General features: G+C 44.5%; 1 protein-coding gene across 11 annotated transcripts in view; it reads left to right on the top strand.

The window, feature by feature from the left end:
• Window positions 1–18,153, top strand: part of LOC140494195 (centrosomal protein of 164 kDa-like) — a 209,979-nt gene that overhangs the window by 1,308 nt on the left and 190,518 nt on the right. For 8 of the 11 annotated variants that reach the window (XM_072593334.1, XM_072593331.1, XM_072593330.1 and 5 more), the window contains exon 2: window positions 4,267–4,378. The exons of 1 other annotated variant lie outside the window; for it this stretch is intronic. The gene's annotated coding sequence lies outside the window, so the exon portion shown is untranslated. The remainder of the gene's footprint in view (window positions 1–4,266; window positions 4,379–18,153) is intronic. 2 more of the 11 variants (XM_072593325.1, XM_072593324.1) reach the window with 2 other exon arrangements.

Here is an 18,153-nt window from a genome sequence, read left to right as displayed (position 1 = left end):
GAGGACTGAGGAGAGGGGGGAGAGGAAAAGAGAGAAGGAGGAGGGGAAAGGAGAGGGGAGGGAAAGGGGAGGAGGAGGAGGGGGTAAAAGGAGGAGGAGGAGGGGGTAAAGGAGGAGGAGGAGGGGGGTAAAAGGAGGAGGAGGAGGGGGGTAAAAGGAGGAGGAGGAGGGGGGTAAAAGGAGGAGGAGGAGGGGGGTAAAAGGAGGAGGAGGAGGGGGGAAAAGGAGGAGGAGGAGGACTGAGGAGAGGGGGGAGAGGAAAAGAGAGAAGGAGGAGGGGAAAGGAGAGGGGAGGGAGGGAAAGGAGAGGAGGAGGAGGGAGGAAAGGAGAGGAGGAGGGTGGAAAGGAGAGGCGGGGGGAAGGAGAGGAGGAGGAGGGAAGGAGAGAGGGAAAGGAGGAGAGGAGGAGGAGGCGGCGTGGGGAAGGAGGAGGGAGAAGGGAGAAGTGAAGTGAAGGTTGGGGGGGGTCAATGAGGAGAAGGGGAAGGAGGAGAGGTTGGGGGACTGGGGAGGGGAGGATGGGGAAAGAGGACAGGCGGTGGGGAAGAAGGAGAAGAGCGGGAAGGGTGGAGTGTGGGCAGGAGGAGAGGTTGGGGGGGTCAATAAGGAGGGGAAGAGGGGGTAGGGAAAGAGAAGAGGTTGGGGGGAACGGGGAGGGGTGGTGGGGGATGGGAGGAGGAAGAGAGCAAGGAAGGGGTGTGAAAGAAGGTAGTGGGTGGAAAGAGGAGGGGGGCCGGGGATAATCACACATCAGCCAACATCCCACCGTCTCACATCAGAGTCAATAAGATGTGAAGTTGGAAATGCCCCGCAGATCAGACAGCATACAAGGAGCAGGGAAGAGGTTTCGGGCTGAAACGGAAATGTTGACATTCCTGCTTCTTGGATGCTGTTGGACCTGCTGTGCTTTTCCAGCTTCACATCAGTTGACTTTGGTTTCCCGCATCTGCTGTCTTTACTGTCTCTAAATCCCTTATCAGTCTCATCATCAACATCGCTGTACCATCACCTCACCATTCCCCTAAGATGAAGGGCTTTTGCCCGAAATGTTGATTTTCCTGCTCCTTGGACACTGCCTGACCTGCTGTGCTTTTCCAGCACCACCTCTAATCTTGACTCTAACCTCCAGCATCTTCAGTACCCACCTCTGTCGATTTACTCTAACGCCAACCTCACCACAAGTTAAGGGCTCATTTACCTCTACACTATCCATCACCTCACCCCATCCTAACATCAACTAAAATATCCATCAAACTCCATTCACTATGAGCATTGTTTTTCTTTGTCCCGACCAACATACCTCACCACCACCTTCTTACATCTCTCACTCATCACTATCACCCTACACCAACAACACCCATTAGCATTACCCCACTTCAGCAGCCATCATAATAACGTCCTCACCCAACACTAACCTCACTTCAGTCAACCCTGTCACTATCACTCAACATCACCCAAAATAGCCCTGCTTCCCATGTCAATCTAATACCCATCATTTTCATTTTCATTATCCTCCCACCATCACTTTCATCACGTTGACCACACTCATGTCCGCCCCTTCACTAATACCCCCGTGCAACCCCGACTTAGCATCATGTCTTTCATGTTCCCCTTTGGCTCCCACGTTTTTTCTGCCCTCTTGTTCCCTTACATTCCTGCAACTCTCCTTCCCTCAATGACTTCATAGCTCTGTACTAATATCTGCATCAAATATTTACCCAATTTTCTTACTCACAATCTCATTGTAAGCAATGGTACATCTCTAAAATACAGATACAAGGCAGATTAAATGCTCTTCAGTCACCTTGTTAGTGCTTTAGAGTTTTGACATCCTTGCAGTTCTTCAGGCCTAACCATTTTCAACTATTTCATCAAAGTCTTCCCTCGAATAAAAGGTCAGAAGTAAGGATCTTTAAGATCCCCATTGATCCAATGCTTGCATGCAGCAAGGCCAAAGCAATATTCAGGCTCAGGATGATAATTGGAAAGTAACAGTTGTGCCACACTAGTGCCAAGCAATGACCCCCTCCAGCAAACTAACTTTTCTCTTGAAAGTTATTTGCATTAACATTGCTAATTCCCCCAGAAAATCAGCAATGATCAGAACCTTAACTGCACAAGCCATGTAAAAGAAATACATAAACCATGTGGCTGAACAACAGGTAAAAGAATAGGATTTCCACGGTGAGTTGCATCACCTCAGTCCTCAAAACCACCTACAGGGTATGTGATAGGATATTCTTCATTTTCCTGGATGAGTGCAGTTTCACTAATGTCCAAGAGGCTCAGTACCATCCATGATAAGTGTATTTTGCTTGTCTGGTACATCATCCACCAACTTGAACAATCATTGTTTTCACCACTGGTAACAACAGCACCAGTGTGTGTCATGTGCAGGATGTAATGTAGCAACTCACCTGAGGTCCTTCAGTAGCATCTTCCAAACCGGTGACACCGAAGACCCAGAGGACAAGGGCAGCAGGCACATGGGAAAACCGCCATCTGCAAGTTCTCCAAGCATTCTGACTGGGGGATCATCCTGAAGCTTTCTCCCGAACAGCATTGAGAGTATTCAGATTTCCTCCGTGGACTGTAGCAGTTCAATGACATAATGTTTCAGTATTTTCTCGAGTAATTAGGGATGGGCAACAAACTGGTCTTGTTAACAATGCCTACATCTCAGGACCAAATTATCTTTTTGTGCAATGTTTACTTCTGTGAAAGGACATTTATTTAGGATATTCACCCTGTTTTTCTCTCCATGGATACTCCTGGCCTTCTGTGTATTTCCAGCAATGTCTGTTGCTGTTTCTGATTTGTCGACATCCATAGTATTTTGCTTTTATAGAAAACTCTGTACAAAAGTCTAATTTTTATTCATTCTTGGTCCTGTGAATAGACTATCTAAAATACCCTTTTTAGTTATTTATACAAATCACACAACTTCAAAGCCAGCATGGTATTGGTAGTTTATTTATAAACCATAACTCAATCAAGCCAACAATTCATTTTTAAATAAATGAAGCCCCATTTGCTAAACTTTAAGAAAAGGCTGTCGTTCTTAATCAAATTAAACAATAGAGAGTTAATACTTTGGTCTGAAGAATAATTGGATAATATGGTTTTAATATACCAGTTAAACTAATATGTTCGTTGAGAAAAAAATTGGTTTATTTTGGGTCAATTAAATAATGGGAACCCAGAGTTAAAAATACAATTGTTAGTCATGCCTTCATCTAGAGTTTCTTCCTTAAATCTCTCTGCCTATCAACTCTGTACCTCCTTGTCATCTCTTTGCTTACATTTTTGGCCACCTTTCTTAATATGTCCTGCTATGGCTTATTGCTAAGCATTGTTTAATGACTCCTGAGAAATGCCTTGAAATGCTTGTCTATATTAAAGGTGTTATAAAAATCACCTATATAACAGTTGTTTTTGTTAATCAGGTCTGTTGTAGAACTCCAATCCAAATCAACTGCATTGTCATGATTTCTGTCAAATATATTGGTGGGTCTGTCCATTTAAATTAAAAGAGAAACCAATTTCAAACATATGTTTTGTTCTTGAATTTTTTTTGTGAATGCAAATTTGTAGTAATTACATATTTTTCAGAAAGATAAACTCTGTTTGTATGCTGCAGAGCATTATTGAGGTCAAGGCTTTATTCTCCTTTCAGTCCTGGGTAACTAGTGTGGGTTTTCTCTAAATCAGCTAAGACTCTCACTGACTTGAATGTTTGTGAATGTTGGGCGAGCTGAGCTTTGGATTCACTTGTAATTCATTTATTGGCCAAATTTCCTGTTGCCATTTAACCAACTAGATTTACACAAGAAATAGCTACTTGCACAAATGACTAGAGAACAGTTAGCAGCAATAGAATTGCATCTCAGAGCCAGTACCTTCCCAAGCTCTATTAGGGATGGCAAAAAAAAATGCTGGTTTTGCCAGTAATAGGCATAATAACAACTAAAGAATGGCACTCAAAGGGCTCCTCTTGCACAGTGGTAGTGTCCTAAGCCAGATGGCCTGGGGTATGCCAACACATTTGGGCAGGTTGCTATAAATATGTGAATAGTACTTCGTGAAGAGAAAATTGGATTAAAGGAAAGCAATATTTTAAAAACATACTAAAATATTCAAATTCAAAAAGCTGTTGTATAATCTTCACCCCTAGTGCACTGATTGGCCATTTGTGACAAGACGATGGTGCCACTTTCTAGGAATCTAATTGAGCTCAGTTGACTTTATTCTATATTTGATTGACAGGACTTTGGACCAATGCTCGTCAAGGTGAAATAGATGGAAACAAAGATGGATTTGGTCGATTTCAGTTCACAGCAATGGCTTCATGATCCCTGGTAACCACATGATTTCCATGGTAACCACTGCTGATTAGTCTTTAGCACAGTTATCCGTCTGTCAGGTTTTAAGATTCTCATTGGTCCCTGGTAATCATATGACTGGCATAGAGTAAAATCTCAAAAACACAAGTTGACATCACAAAGTGGTTGGAACTGATTTTTTCTAAAGCTGTAAAAATGTTACCAGGGCTGGAAATAGAATGTAAGTTGAGGAGGTGTGTTCAAATTCTTTGCCTATTTATTATGCAATTAAGAGATCCAGTCCAGCAATGATTGTAGAGCAATTGCAGCAAATGTGTAAAACACTACCAATTATTCTCTTGCATTGTCCAGAGCATAAGTTAGTTCTTAAACAATGACTTTAAATCTTTACCATCATCACTCAAATTGCTGATTGGTAATTGTTATAATTACTGAAATAATTCACCAAAACTAAGTATTTCCATTGCATATTTTACATAATAAATATGGTCCTGTGAAGTTTTCTTGGGATGTTTTACACTAAACACATTTTACATTTATATTTCATTACACTAAACTGTAGAAATATGGGCTGAAAATGTGTTGCTGGAAAAGTGCGGCAGGTCCAGCAACATATTTTCAGCTCTGATCTCCAGCATCTGCAGTCCTCACTTTTTCCTGTAGAAATATGGGTACAATCTGCATGATATACCATTTGCACGTGCTGACACAATTTCGTAGTGGGAATAAGACTTTGGAGATATTTGCAACTGAGGGAGAAAAGTGGAGGAGAGAAAGAGGGCTAACTTTAAGAAACTATTTGTATGTGTGTTTTCAGAAATAAATAACGCAAATGTTTTGACTTCAGGAGCATGGATGGGAAAAGGGCCTGAAAACATTGTGGGGGAAAGAAACTCAGCGAGTTACTTGGTTTATTTTCTGGCAGTTATGAGTTCCAGGTTCCTGGGCCTTAGGAGAAATAATTAATAAAATGGTACTTCTACAGATTTTTAAAAAATCATCAAATTGGCTTCTGATTTGTTTTCATTTAGGCAATACAATTTTTCAGCTAGTCAGAATCATAAGTGCAGTATATCGGAGATTGATTATCCTGCATAGTCATGAGAATCGTATAACACAGGAAATATGTTTGTGCAGAATGAAATCTTAAAGAATTGCACAAATCTTTTACTTTCAGATGTTGGCTACTGTGTTGTATGTATAGTTGTATTTTCTGCACTTTCTTTCAGATTTATAATAGTTCTGGTTTAGTTTTATATCTCTACTCAACCATTGCAACGCAAGCTACTTTTGCCATTTTACTTTGATATTGTCAATGTTGTGACACATCCTGAAATCTATTTCAGTGCCATCTCTTTCACTAAATATTGTCTAATGTGCTGATATAAGCTTTGCTTCAATCCCAGCCTCTGATATCATTGTTTCAATTCTGTCTTCTGCATCAGCCACCTTTAATGGCTCTTACACTGCAGTTTTCTGATGTGGCAGAGCTTTCTTAGTGTGCATCAAGATTTGTCAAACTTGTTCAATGGGGATTTTGACAGAGAAGAAAAAATAATTTCATTTGTCAAAACAAGTTTCATGTTGAAGACAGTGGTAAATATTATGCTGGATCTTGTGGCCTGTTCATACCATAATAAAATAAATTTCAGCAAACTAGAGCCAGATGTTAGATTGGAGGTTGGGGTTGGGGGAAGGAAAATGGAGAGGTAGGAGTGGAGTTCTTTTAATGCATGAGCTATTGGTTAGGATGCATTGCCTGAAAGGTTAGTGGATGTAAATTCATTAGTAACTTTCAAAAGGGATTGGGATATTTATTTGCAAAAGAGAAAATTCTGGGCTACAGGAAAAGGTAGTGGATGAAGCTAATTGGATGTCCCTTTCAAAGAGCTGTCAGCGTCATAATAGGCTTCTTCTGTGCTTTATGATTCGGAAGTTTTGAAACCTGAAAAAGATTTTTCAATATATAACAGTAACTGTCAGCAGACTTCATTGTTGCCTAGTGTTTTATTATCTTGGATGATCCTATCTGTCAAATCTCTTCTACATTAGTGATGGCAATGACAATGTTCAGCTACAGAGATGAACAGTAAGTTTGAAAAGTTAAACAAAATTGAAGGGTTTGGATGACCTCAAGTTAAATTTATTCTCACTGTTTGTCGTTCAACTCCCCCATCGAAACCAGCTCTGACCTTTCAGATGAATACAAAAAACAGTACACTACAGGAATAGGCCCCTCAGCCCACTAAGACTGGTGCCATTCTGTTAAATATATTCTGTACCCTCTCTACTTTCTTGCAATCTGTAAACTCTGAATTTGCATCTTCTTGTCTCCTCCCTTGTGCAGGATTTGGTCAGTAGGTTACTCTTCTAGGACTTCTGCTAGACAATTTTCACGTTACGTGTGGGTAAAGTCTATGGTTCACATTGTGGCAAATTTGTCTGTCATTCCCATTAGCAGACCAAGAAATCCATAGAAGGATGACTATGATAAACTCTGGAATAAGTTCCAGATAAGTAAGTCTGAGTTCGCCAAACCCTGCAACCTTGTCATAATGACCACATTAACTAATTGGGGCAGAGTTAAGCCATGCTGGAGTACAAGATTGTGGGCAATCCTTTGGCGAAGACTCCAAAAAGGTCTTGCCTATGCCCTAAATGAGGATGCACCAAAGGACGTCTTTAACGTGGATGAAACTGGACTGGTTTACCATCAACAAGATCGCTCTTTGCACATTTCTTTTTTAAACATTAGTGGAAGAAAGGGAGCAATGAATTGCACCAACATGGATGGCACGGAAAATTTGCTGCTTTGAGATTAAAAGTTCAAGCAGTCATGTTGTTTGTAAACTTTAAGACACTACCTGCACAATATGGGGCTAGTATGACTTACAGCATTTTGAGGCACAGATCAGGAAAGCACACAAAGGGTGAAAAAGTAGATTTTCATTGTGGTAATCCTGAAGAGTCTGAATGCTTGCCTGCTCACCCAGCTGGATTTCTAGTTGAAGCTGCATAGATGTTAAAAATGCTCTGGGATTTCCGACACACCACAGAAACACAGAAATCATGTTTGTCTACAGACCCATCCAAAGTGCTGAATGGGAAAAGATCACTGAGGCTTTTCTAGAGAGTGAGCTCCTAACAATTAACTCAAATATAGTAAATTTTGAATAGTTGAAAATTAAAAGCATTTTCCCATATCTTTAATGAAAATTACTGTTTTTATCATTATTTGGATGCAGATTGAATCTCATAGGGATCTTCTGGTTTTCTCAAATCTCACCTTAACTCTTTTCCCCCCCCTGCCAAAATTTACAGTAGCTATACGTGCTGTAAACATCAAATAGTCTTAATTATTTATCTGGATGCATGAATCTGTGAGTAATCGTTATTTTCATGTTGAACCTATTCTTTGAAAGCCCAGTAGACATCTGAATCTGTCCTGGGAGTTGCAGTGGGAGAGGGACTCCCTGAGATTCTTGTAGAGAGAGGAGGAAAACTTCTGCAAGGCAGGTGTCCTTACAAGAGGATTCGCAGTAGGGTTAAAATCAACGAGGTTAAAACAATGACTGCAGATGGTGGAAACCAGATTCTGGATTAGTGGTGCTGGAAGAACACAGCAGTTCAGGCAGCATCCAAGGAGCTTCGAAATCGACGTTTCGGGCAAAAGCCCTTCATCAGGAATAAAGGCAGTGAGCCTGAAGCGTGGAGAGATAAGCTAGAGGGGGGTGGGGAGAAAGTAGCATTGAGTACAATGGGTGAGTGGGGGAGGGGATGAAGGTGATAGGTCAGGGAGGAGAGGGTGGAGTGGATAGGTGGAAAGGAGATAGGCAGGTAGGACAAGTCTGGACAAGTCATGGGGACATTGCTGAGCTGGAAGTTTGGAACTAGGGTGAGTGGGGGAAGGGGAAATGAGGAAACTGTTGAAGTCCACATTGATGCCCTGGGGTTGAAGATGAGGCGTTCTTCCTCCAGGCGTCTGGTGGTGAGGGAGCGGCGGTGAAGGAGGCCCAGGACCTCCATGTCCAAGGCAGAGTGGGAGGGGGAATTGAAATGTTGGGCCACAGGGTGGTTGGTTGATTGGTGCAGGTGTCCTGGAGATGTTCCCTAAAGCGCTCTGCTAGGAGGTGCCCAGTCTCCCCAATGTAGACGAGACCACATCGGGAGCAACAGATATAATGAATGATATTAGTGGATGTGCAATTAAAACTTTGGATGTGGAAGGCTCCTCTAGGGCCTTGGATAAAGGTGAGGGCGGAGGTGTGGGCACAGGTTTTACAGTTCCTGCGGTGGCAGGGGAAAGTGCCAGGCTGGGAGGGTGGGTTGTGGGGGGGGGGGGGGGGGGGGCGTGGACCTGACTAGGTAGTCACAGAGGGAACGGTCTTTGCGGAAGGCGGAAAGGGGTGGGGAGGGAAATATATTTCTGGTGGTGGGGTCTGTTTGGAGGTGGCGGAAATGTCGGTGGATGATTTGGTTTATGCGAAGATTGGTAGGGTGGAAGGTGAGCACCAGGGGCGTTCTTTCCTTGTTACGGTCTGAGGGCGGAGGTGCGGGATGTGGACGAGATGCGTTGGAGGGCATCTTTAACCACGTGGGAAGGGAAATTGCGGTCTCTAAAGAAGGAGGCCATCTGCTGTGTTCTGTGGTGGAACTGGTCCTCCTGGGAGCAGATACGGCGGAGGCGGAGGAATTGGGAATACGGGATGGCATTTTTGCAAGAGATAGGGTGGGAAGAGGTGTAATCCAGGTAGCTGTGGGAGTCAGTGGGTTTGTAAAAAATGTCAGTGTCAAGTCGGTCTTCATTAATGGAGATGGAGAGGTCCAGGAAGGGGAGGGAGGTGTCAGAGATGGTCCAGGTAAATTGAAGGTCAGGGTGGAATGTGTTGGTGAAGTTGATGAATTGCTCAACCTGCTCCTGATGCGGTCTCCTCTACATTTGGGAGACTGGGCGCCTCCTAGCAGAGCGCTTTAGGGAACATCTCCGGGAACCCGCACCAATCAACCACACCGCCCCGTGGCCCAACATTTCAACCCCCCCCTCCCATTCTACCGAGGACATGGAGGTCCTGGGCCTCCTTCACCACCGCTCCCTCACCACCAGACGCCTGGAGGAAGAACGCCTCATCTTCCGCCTTGGAACACTTCAACCCAGGGCATCAATGTGGACTTCAACAATTTCCTCATTTCCCCTTCCCCCATCTCACCCTAGTTCCAAACTTCTAGCTTAGCACTATCCCCATGACTTCTCCTATCTGCCTATCTCCTTTTCACTCCACCCTCTCCTCCCTGACCTATCACCTTCATTCCTCCCCCCCCCAATCACCCATTGTACTCTATGCTACTTTCTCCCCACCCCCACCCCCCACCCCACCCTCCTCTAGTTTATCTCTCAACGCTTCAGGCTCACTGCCTTTATTCCTGATGAAGGGCTTTTGCCTGAAACGTCAATTTCGAAGCTCCTTGGATGCTGCCTGAACTGCTGTGCTCTTCCAGCACCACTAATCCAGAATCTGGTTTCCACCATCTGCAGTCATTGTTTTTACCTTGTTGATTTTAACCCTACTGCGAATCCTCTTGCAAGGATGCCTGCCTTGAAGAAGTTTTCCTCCTCTCTCTACAAGAATCTCAGGGAGTCCCTCTCCCACTGCAACTCCCAGGTCATTTCCTCTGCCCTGAAGCTCTTCAACCATGTCCTGAAACAAACTCGGTACCACAGCCACATTTGCTTCCTCATTGCCTGCCTCCGGAACCAACTCATCCCACACGGACTCCGGACCACCTTTAAACCAGCAGAGTTTGGACCCAAACAGGACAAACCGTACAGACTACAGATTCAAAAACACCAGCAACAGTTCTCCTTCAAGATTCTCCGCTCCACGCTTGCAGCAATGCGCCGGCACCTAACCTCTCTCCAGTCAGCCCTGCCTCAGCTGAGGGCCACACTCTCTCAGAATTGCAAAGGACCCACTCTGCACTACATCCTCAGGAGAATTCATACTGTCAACAAACAGTATTTCAATTCAATCTCAAACATCGAAAACTGTAAGAAAAACAAACTTTTATCCACCCACCTCCATAACCAGCACTCCTCAAACATTCCAAAAGATTCCCCTGGTCTCACAATCTACTCAGATGCCATTAGCCATGCGGCTGATGCAGCTGCCACCCCCACGCTGATTGATGATGTCACTTCCACCCCCATCATGGCCACTCCCACCCCTCACAATTCCTCATGCATCACACGTGACATCACTTCCACCCTTCACATCATCGCTGATGCCACATGATCAGTGACTTCCACCACCCCTACTGCCGTGGTCACCACCATTCCGTCCCCACCAGCGCCACTCACCTGCATTCTGCTGACATCCCCCCCACAGACGCCACTGTCACTATCCCCACCCCCCAGAACCCCAAGCGGAATACTACCCCTGCTCATGACTCCACCCCCATTCCCCCACCATCACACCCACTCCAGTTACAGGTTCTGCCCCCACTCCCAGCTCTACACCCACACCAGATCCCAGCTCCCAGCCCTGCCGAGTTTTCATCATCCCCCCAGACTTCCCCCTCACTGAGGACGAACGATCAGTCCTGAGCAAAGGACTTGCCTTAATCCCCATTCCGCCCACGCATCAATGAATTTAATATACGCCGTGATGTCGAACAATTCTTCCGTCGCCTCCGCCTCCGAGCTTACTTTCACAATCAGGACTCCCGCCCACCTTCCGAGGACCCCTTCGCCCACCTCCAACACACTGCATTCACCTGGACACCCCGCGCTGGCCTATTACCTGCCCTCGACCTCTTCATTTCCAACTGCCGCTGGGACATTAACCGCCTCAACCTGTCTACCCCCCCCTCCCCCACTCCAACCTCTCACCCTCACAACGCGCAGCCCTCCAATCCCTCTGCTCCAATCCCAACCTCACCATCAGTGGTAGTCTGGCGCACTGACCTCTACACCGCTGAAACCAAACGCCAACTCGAGGACACCTCTTCCTACTGCCCCCTCGACCATGACCCCACCCCCCATCACCAAACCATCATCTCCCAGACCATACAGAACCTCATCACCTCAGGAGATCTCCCACCCACAGCTTCCAACCTCAAAGTCCGGGAACCCCGCACTGCCCGGTTCTACCTCCTTCCCAAGATCCACAAGCCTGACCACCCGACCGACCCATTGTCTCAGCATGCTCCTGCCCCACTCTTCTCTACCTACCTCGATACTGTCGTATCCCCCCAGTCCAGAAACTCCCCACATACGTTTGAGACACCACCCACGCCCTCCACCTCCTCCAAGACTTCCATTTCCCCTGCCCCCAACGCCTCATCTTCACCATGGATATCCAATCCCTCTACACCTCCATCCGCCATTACCAGGGCCTCCAAGCCCTCCGTTTTTTCCTCTCCAGACGTCCCCAACAGTACCCTTCCACCGACACTCTCATTCGTTTGGCCAAACTGGTCCTCACCCTTAATTTCTCCTTTGAATCCTCCCACTTCCTCCAGAGCAAAGGGGTAGCCATGGGCACACGTATGGGCCCCAGCTATGCCTGTCTCTTTGTTGGCTACGTAGAGCAGTTGATCTTCCGTAATTACACCGGCACCACTCCCCACCTCTTCCTCCGCTACATTGATGGCTGCATTGGCGCCACCTCACGCTCCCGCGAGGAGGTTGAGCAATTCATCAACTTCACCAACACATTCCACCCTAACCTTCAATTTACCTGGACCATCTCTGACACCTCCCTCCCCTTCCTGGACCTCTCCATCTCCATTAATGAAGACCGATTTGACACTGACATTTTTGACAAACCCACTGACTCCCACAGCTACCTGGATTACACCTCTTCCCACCCTATCTCTTGCAAAAATGCCATCCCGTATTCCCAATTCCTCCGCCTCCGCCGTATCTGCTCCCAGGAGGACCAGTTCCACCACAGAACACACCAGATGGCCTCCTTCTTTAGAGACCGCAATTTCCCTTCCCATGTGGTTAAAGATGCCCTCCAACGCATCTCGTCCACATCCCGCACCTCTGCCCTCAGAGCCCACCCCTCCAACTATAACAAGGACAGAACGCCCCTGGTGCTCACCTTCCATCATACCAACCTTTGCATAAATCAAATCATCTGCCGACATTTCCGCCACCTCCAAACAGACCCCACCACCAGAAATATATTTCCCTCCCCAGCCTTTTCCACCTTCCACAAAGACTGTTCCCTCTGTGACTACCTGGTCAGGTCCACGCCCCCCTACAACCCACCCTCCCAGCCTGGCACTTTCCCCTGCCACCGCAGGAACTGTAAAACCTGCGTCCACATCACCTCCTGCACCTCAATACAAGGCCCTAAAGGAGCCTTCCACATCCATCAAAGTTTTACTTGCACATCCACTAATATCATTTATTGTATCCGTTGCTCCCGATGCGGTCTCCTCTACACTGGGGAGACTGGACGCCTCGTAGCAGAGTGCTTTAGGGAACATCTCCGAGACACCCGCATCAATCAACCACACTGCCCCGTGGCCCAACATTTCAACTCCCCCTCCCACTCTGCCGAGGATATGGAGGTCCTGGGCCTCCTTCACCGCCGCTCCCTCACCACCAGACGCCTGGAGGAAGAACGCCTCATCTTCCGCCTCGGAACACTTCAAGCCCAGGGCATCAATGTGAACTTCAACAGTTTCCTCATTTCCCCTTCTCCCACCTCACCCCAGTTCCAAACCTCCAGCTCAGCACCGTCCCCATGACTTGTCCTACCTGCCTATCTCCTTTTCCACCTATCCACTCCACCCTCTCCTCCCTGACCTATCACCTTCATCCCCTCCCCCACTCACTCATTGTACTCTATGCTACTTTCTCCCCACCCCCACCCTCCTCTAGCTTATCTCTCCACACTTCAGGCTCACTGCCTTTATTCCTGATGAAGGGCTTTTGCCCGAAACGTCGATTTCGAAGCTCCTTGGATGCTGCCTGAACTGCTGTGTTCTTCCAGCACCACTAATCCAGAATCTGAATCTATCGTTCTGCCTCCCCCACCATTGTTTAATAGCTTTAGTGTCTTCCTCATTTCTTTAAAATACTGGAACCTCTGCGCTTCAGAACCTTGACTTTAGCTGTAAACCATGTGGTAGCTCGTATTAATTTTCTTCAGTAGATGTGATGCTGACTCATCACGTGGCTATGTTGGAATTGTTTTAGAAATGTGCATTAACTTTAGTAGAAAATATTTTGCATAGACTAACAATTCAGGTAAATATGTAATACGTATACACATTTATTTAAAATTGTCTACCATAATTCAGTAACCAAGGAAGAAAAGCCCTGATAATCAAATCAACATTATACATTGCTTTTTTATTTTGATGCACTTTACATATGTAAAAGATTGTATTAACAAAATGACCAATGTGTGCATAATGTATATATCTGAGTATTGAGATTGCATGTCCAATGACTGTCTGCAATCATTTTGTTTACTATTCGGAATAATCTACATCTGGATTGTATATTAATCCTGATTTGGACCTGGACTAGCTTAAAACAAGAATCCTTTCCAATGAGAACAGACAGAAACCTGATGAGATCCTTCAGGAAATTAGTTTCTCAAACTTCAACCCAGTTTTGTTCTTCATTTGTAAGACCAAGACAGCTGTTAATTTAGCACAAACTCAGTAGTCTCATTCATACACTATAGATAAATCCAAGATGTGGTGGGGGTGGGCAGGTAAATCTAAAAAAAGGCAGACAAAGGTCAACAGATGATGTAGTTGTCCAGCCAATAGTTGTTGGGCATTCAGTGCAGATGAAATGTTATGCATTGGAAGCAAAAATAGGTGTCTTACATGTGTATTTTTTTTTTCTTACTGCTGAATTATTTAAGGGAGAAACTGAAAGCAATTAGGGCCATACGTGCATTCAAATCTAACAACCTTCATTGCTGTCCAGTCGTTGGTGCAGAATTGAATACAGTAAATGAAATAGTGAATTGTTTGAGTGAAACTGTTGGCTGTGAGTGGTTCCGGATTTTAATTTTTTGTCCTGTAATCATCACTGAGACTCTAGGGTTAATTATTAATTCATGGTGGTAATTTGGTAAGGAGTTTGAAGCTGTTTAATGTCAAGACTAATCTGAAAAACTGGAAAGGTTTGGATTACTCATTTCTTCAATGGATGGATAAGAAGAGTCCATGTGTACGTGTGTAAAGTATGAAAACATATGGATAAAGAGAAGCAAAAGACAGGTTTAGAACTGATGGCAGAGGAGTCTTCACAGTGATTAAAAACAAGTTGAGTGGTACAATTCATGGTAGAAGATGTTCTTATTCATTTCGCTTTTGAACCGATGTCCTACCTTCCCTCTTGGGTGGATGTCAGATGTCCCAACTATAAATTTGAAGAGGAGCGGTGGTTCTCAACCAGCACTGGTAAAACTGGATGTTGTCATTTGTTTCAATTGACTGCTGCTTTCGTGCATTGCAGTAATAATTACCTTACGTTTGTTGTAAGGTGCTTTAGGAAGGTTTTAAGTCATGAAAGCAGCTATAAAAGTGCAAGTTTTTCTTTAAGCATGGAGCCTTCCATTTGCACCTAAATGAGGGTGTGCAATACTTTTCATGGTATTTTCTCAATCTAATCAATGGGAAGTGTTAACCTCACTCTGATCAAGTGGTAGCCTGACTGTTTGTTTTGTCTACCCCGTCCTTATACATTCCTTGCAATTACAGACAGCTGTTCTCATTAAAGTAGATAACACGTTCTTTACAGTTTAGGAATGTGGCTGTTCTGATATTGATCTTCAGCCCCAGGAATCCACACCACGATTTTCACAGTCAACATCAACATCAAAATAAATAAATCTATAGATGTTTTCAGATTGGTGCCCAGGATCCATTTTTCATGTTGCTTTTCTGAATGTAACTGACTTTGAGCATGGGAGCAGGGGTACAGTAAATGTCGTTCTCGAGGGGAGCAATGTGTGGTTTGTGTGAATCTCACACGTGCATGGTTGTCATATGACAATACACTGTCATGGTGTTACTGTTCCTGAATGTGAGTACTGGACAAACTACCAGCCATTTTTCATGTAATATCTCCTCAGGTCTGCTGCTTACGCATTTAAATGCTGAAAAACCTCCCCAGTTAGCCTTGAAGACCCAGCTGCAATGCACCCGCAGAAAAATTCCGGTTATCTTTTATTTAGCATCACTACCTCTGAGTACTGTGTGAGATCTAGTGCAAATAGATAGGATTGGCAGAGGTTCCAATTCTTAAATGTGGTGTGAAAAATTCATATTTTCTTTGAAACTAGAAGGACCTTTTACTCTCCATGTACTGTGGTAACTTATTATTGTAGACAATTTAGTTATTAATGCTGCCAATGGTTTAAGTGAGTTTCACTATTAGCAAAGAATGCAATGTGATCCAGAATAACCAATGTTTGTGTTGATTCCTTACAAAGTCAGCTAAGATGAGTTTGCCTTCCTACTCCTCACTCATATTGATTTGGTAAGTTGCTCAGTGAGATTGCACAGATCAGTAAATATCTTAAGCACCACCAGTTGGGTTCTTGCCTGTTCAGTAAAATCGACGTTTCGGCTTTTGCCTGAAACATCGATTTTCCTGCTTCTCAGATGCTGCCTGAACTGCTGTGCTCTTCCAGCACCACGAATCCAGAATCTGGTTTCCAGCATCTGCAGTCATTGTTTTTACCTTCTTGCCTGTTCATATCATTTCACCCACTTTAACCCTGCCCTGGTACTGACCAGCCTGGGTAGGTAATTATGTTAGCTATACTTGAAGTAGGTAAATATAGATCAGAATACCCTGGTGTTTTTCTCCTGCCTGAAGCAGTTAAAAGATGGATGAATGATAGCTGTCCATCCAGAAGCCAAGTTGTGATTTGGCACCCTCAAGTGGTTTGAAGCACACACTGCACCTTCAGGAAACTTTGTCAGCTTGCATGTGTTTAGTGTTTTTCATAACCTCAATGTGTCCCAAGCCACGTAACGCCAATTATGTATTACTGAAAAGTAATTACTACTAGAGTATAGGAAAGGTGGCAACTAATTTTCTCATAGCAATATACTACAAAGAGCAATAGAATCATGAACAGATAATGTCTTTCAAGATTCTCTGAGTTACAATGTCCTGGGGATCCTTTACATTGGCTGAGATGGGAGAGTTAACATCTCTTCCATAAGATAACACCGTATTTTTCCCTTAGTATTTCCACACGACCATTTAGACTGGAGAGTGACTTGATCAAAGATTATGTTTATAACCTATCCTGACAAAGGAACTCAGTGTGCTCCCTGTGTAGATGCTGTCTGCCTCGAATATTTCCAGTGTTTGATTTGCTCACATTTCTAGAATCTGTAGCATATATTATATAGTTCGCAGATTGTGGGCATTGCTGACTAGGCCTGTGTTTGTTTCCAAACACTGATTTGTTTTTGGAAAGTGATGGAAAGTTGCCTTCGAGCCATTGCAATACACGTGTTGTACAGCCACCGTGCTGTAAGGAAGGAAGTGCTGGGATTTTGACCTAGTGACATTGGAGAAATAGTACATGTGTAATTCCATATCAGGATGGTAGGGGGGTGGGGTATGGTTTGGAAGATGCTGCTCAAGGAGCCTTGGTGAGATTCTGCTCTGCATGTTTTAGATGGTGCCTGCTGCACCCCCAGCATTGTTTGTGGGGGGAGGAGGTGAAGGGAGTGAAAGGTAAAGAGAGTGAGTGCTGAGTTTGTGGTTCTGGGGTCATTCAAGTGAGCTGCTTTGTCTTTGGTGTTGATCTTGAGCGTTGTTGGAGCTAAACTAATGCCATGCAAGTAGGGAGTATTCCATCAAATCTCTGACTTGTGCCTTTATATATAATGGACTGGATTTGGGGAGTCAGGAGGTGATGATCATTGTAAAGCTCTTAGCTTGTGTCTGTGGTTCCTATGTTTAGAGCTTGTTTATCATCTGCCTCGAGGATGTGGTTGGATTGCATGTACTTGGAAATGTTTTTCATAACATTTTTAAATTGCTTTCAGGCAATGATTCGATATACTGTATTGAACAAAGTTATATATTTCTGGATGTTTAAAACTGCCATGTGTTATCAAAACTGTCTTAAATGAAGTCATTTTTATACTGTGTAGTCTCTAAAACTGAGGTATAAAGTTCACCCAAGCAGACAACTGAATTTTCAATTGTAGTTAGTCTGGAATGATTAATTTTGTACTTTTTTATGTCATTTTGGATAAGACTCCTGATTTGTATCTTGTATGTGACCTAAAATAATAATTTAAAAACTGATGTATCAATGACAAATTCCAATAAATCTGTATGTAGTGATAATGACAGTATAAGATGTTGTATGATTTCTCCAGCGACCGACTAACTAGACATCTACTACAAACCTATCGACTCCCACAGCTACCTGAACTACACCACCTCCCACCGTGCCTTCTGTAAAAACACCATCGCTTATTCCCAATTCCTCCGCCTCCACCGCATCTGTTCCCAGGATGACCATTTCCACCGTAGAAAATCCCAAATGGCCTCCTTCTTCAAAGACTGCAATTTCTCCTCCCACTTGGTCGATGATGACCTCCAGTGCATCTCCTCCACTTCTTCTACCTACATCCTTGAACCCCATTCCTCCCAATGCAACAAAGACAGAACACCCCTTGTCCTTGCCTTCTACCCCACCAATCTCTGTATACATCGCATCATCCTCCATCACTTCTGCCACCTTAAAACAGACCCCACCACTAGGGATATATTTCCCTCCCCACCTCAATAGTGATT

The sequence above is a fragment of the Chiloscyllium punctatum genome, chromosome 23 (genome assembly GCF_047496795.1).
Source record: "Chiloscyllium punctatum isolate Juve2018m chromosome 23, sChiPun1.3, whole genome shotgun sequence".
Lineage (NCBI taxonomy): Eukaryota > Metazoa > Chordata > Chondrichthyes > Orectolobiformes > Hemiscylliidae > Chiloscyllium > Chiloscyllium punctatum.
The sequence above is the reverse complement of the archived record's forward strand: the minus strand, read 5'-3'. Positions and strand labels throughout refer to the sequence as shown.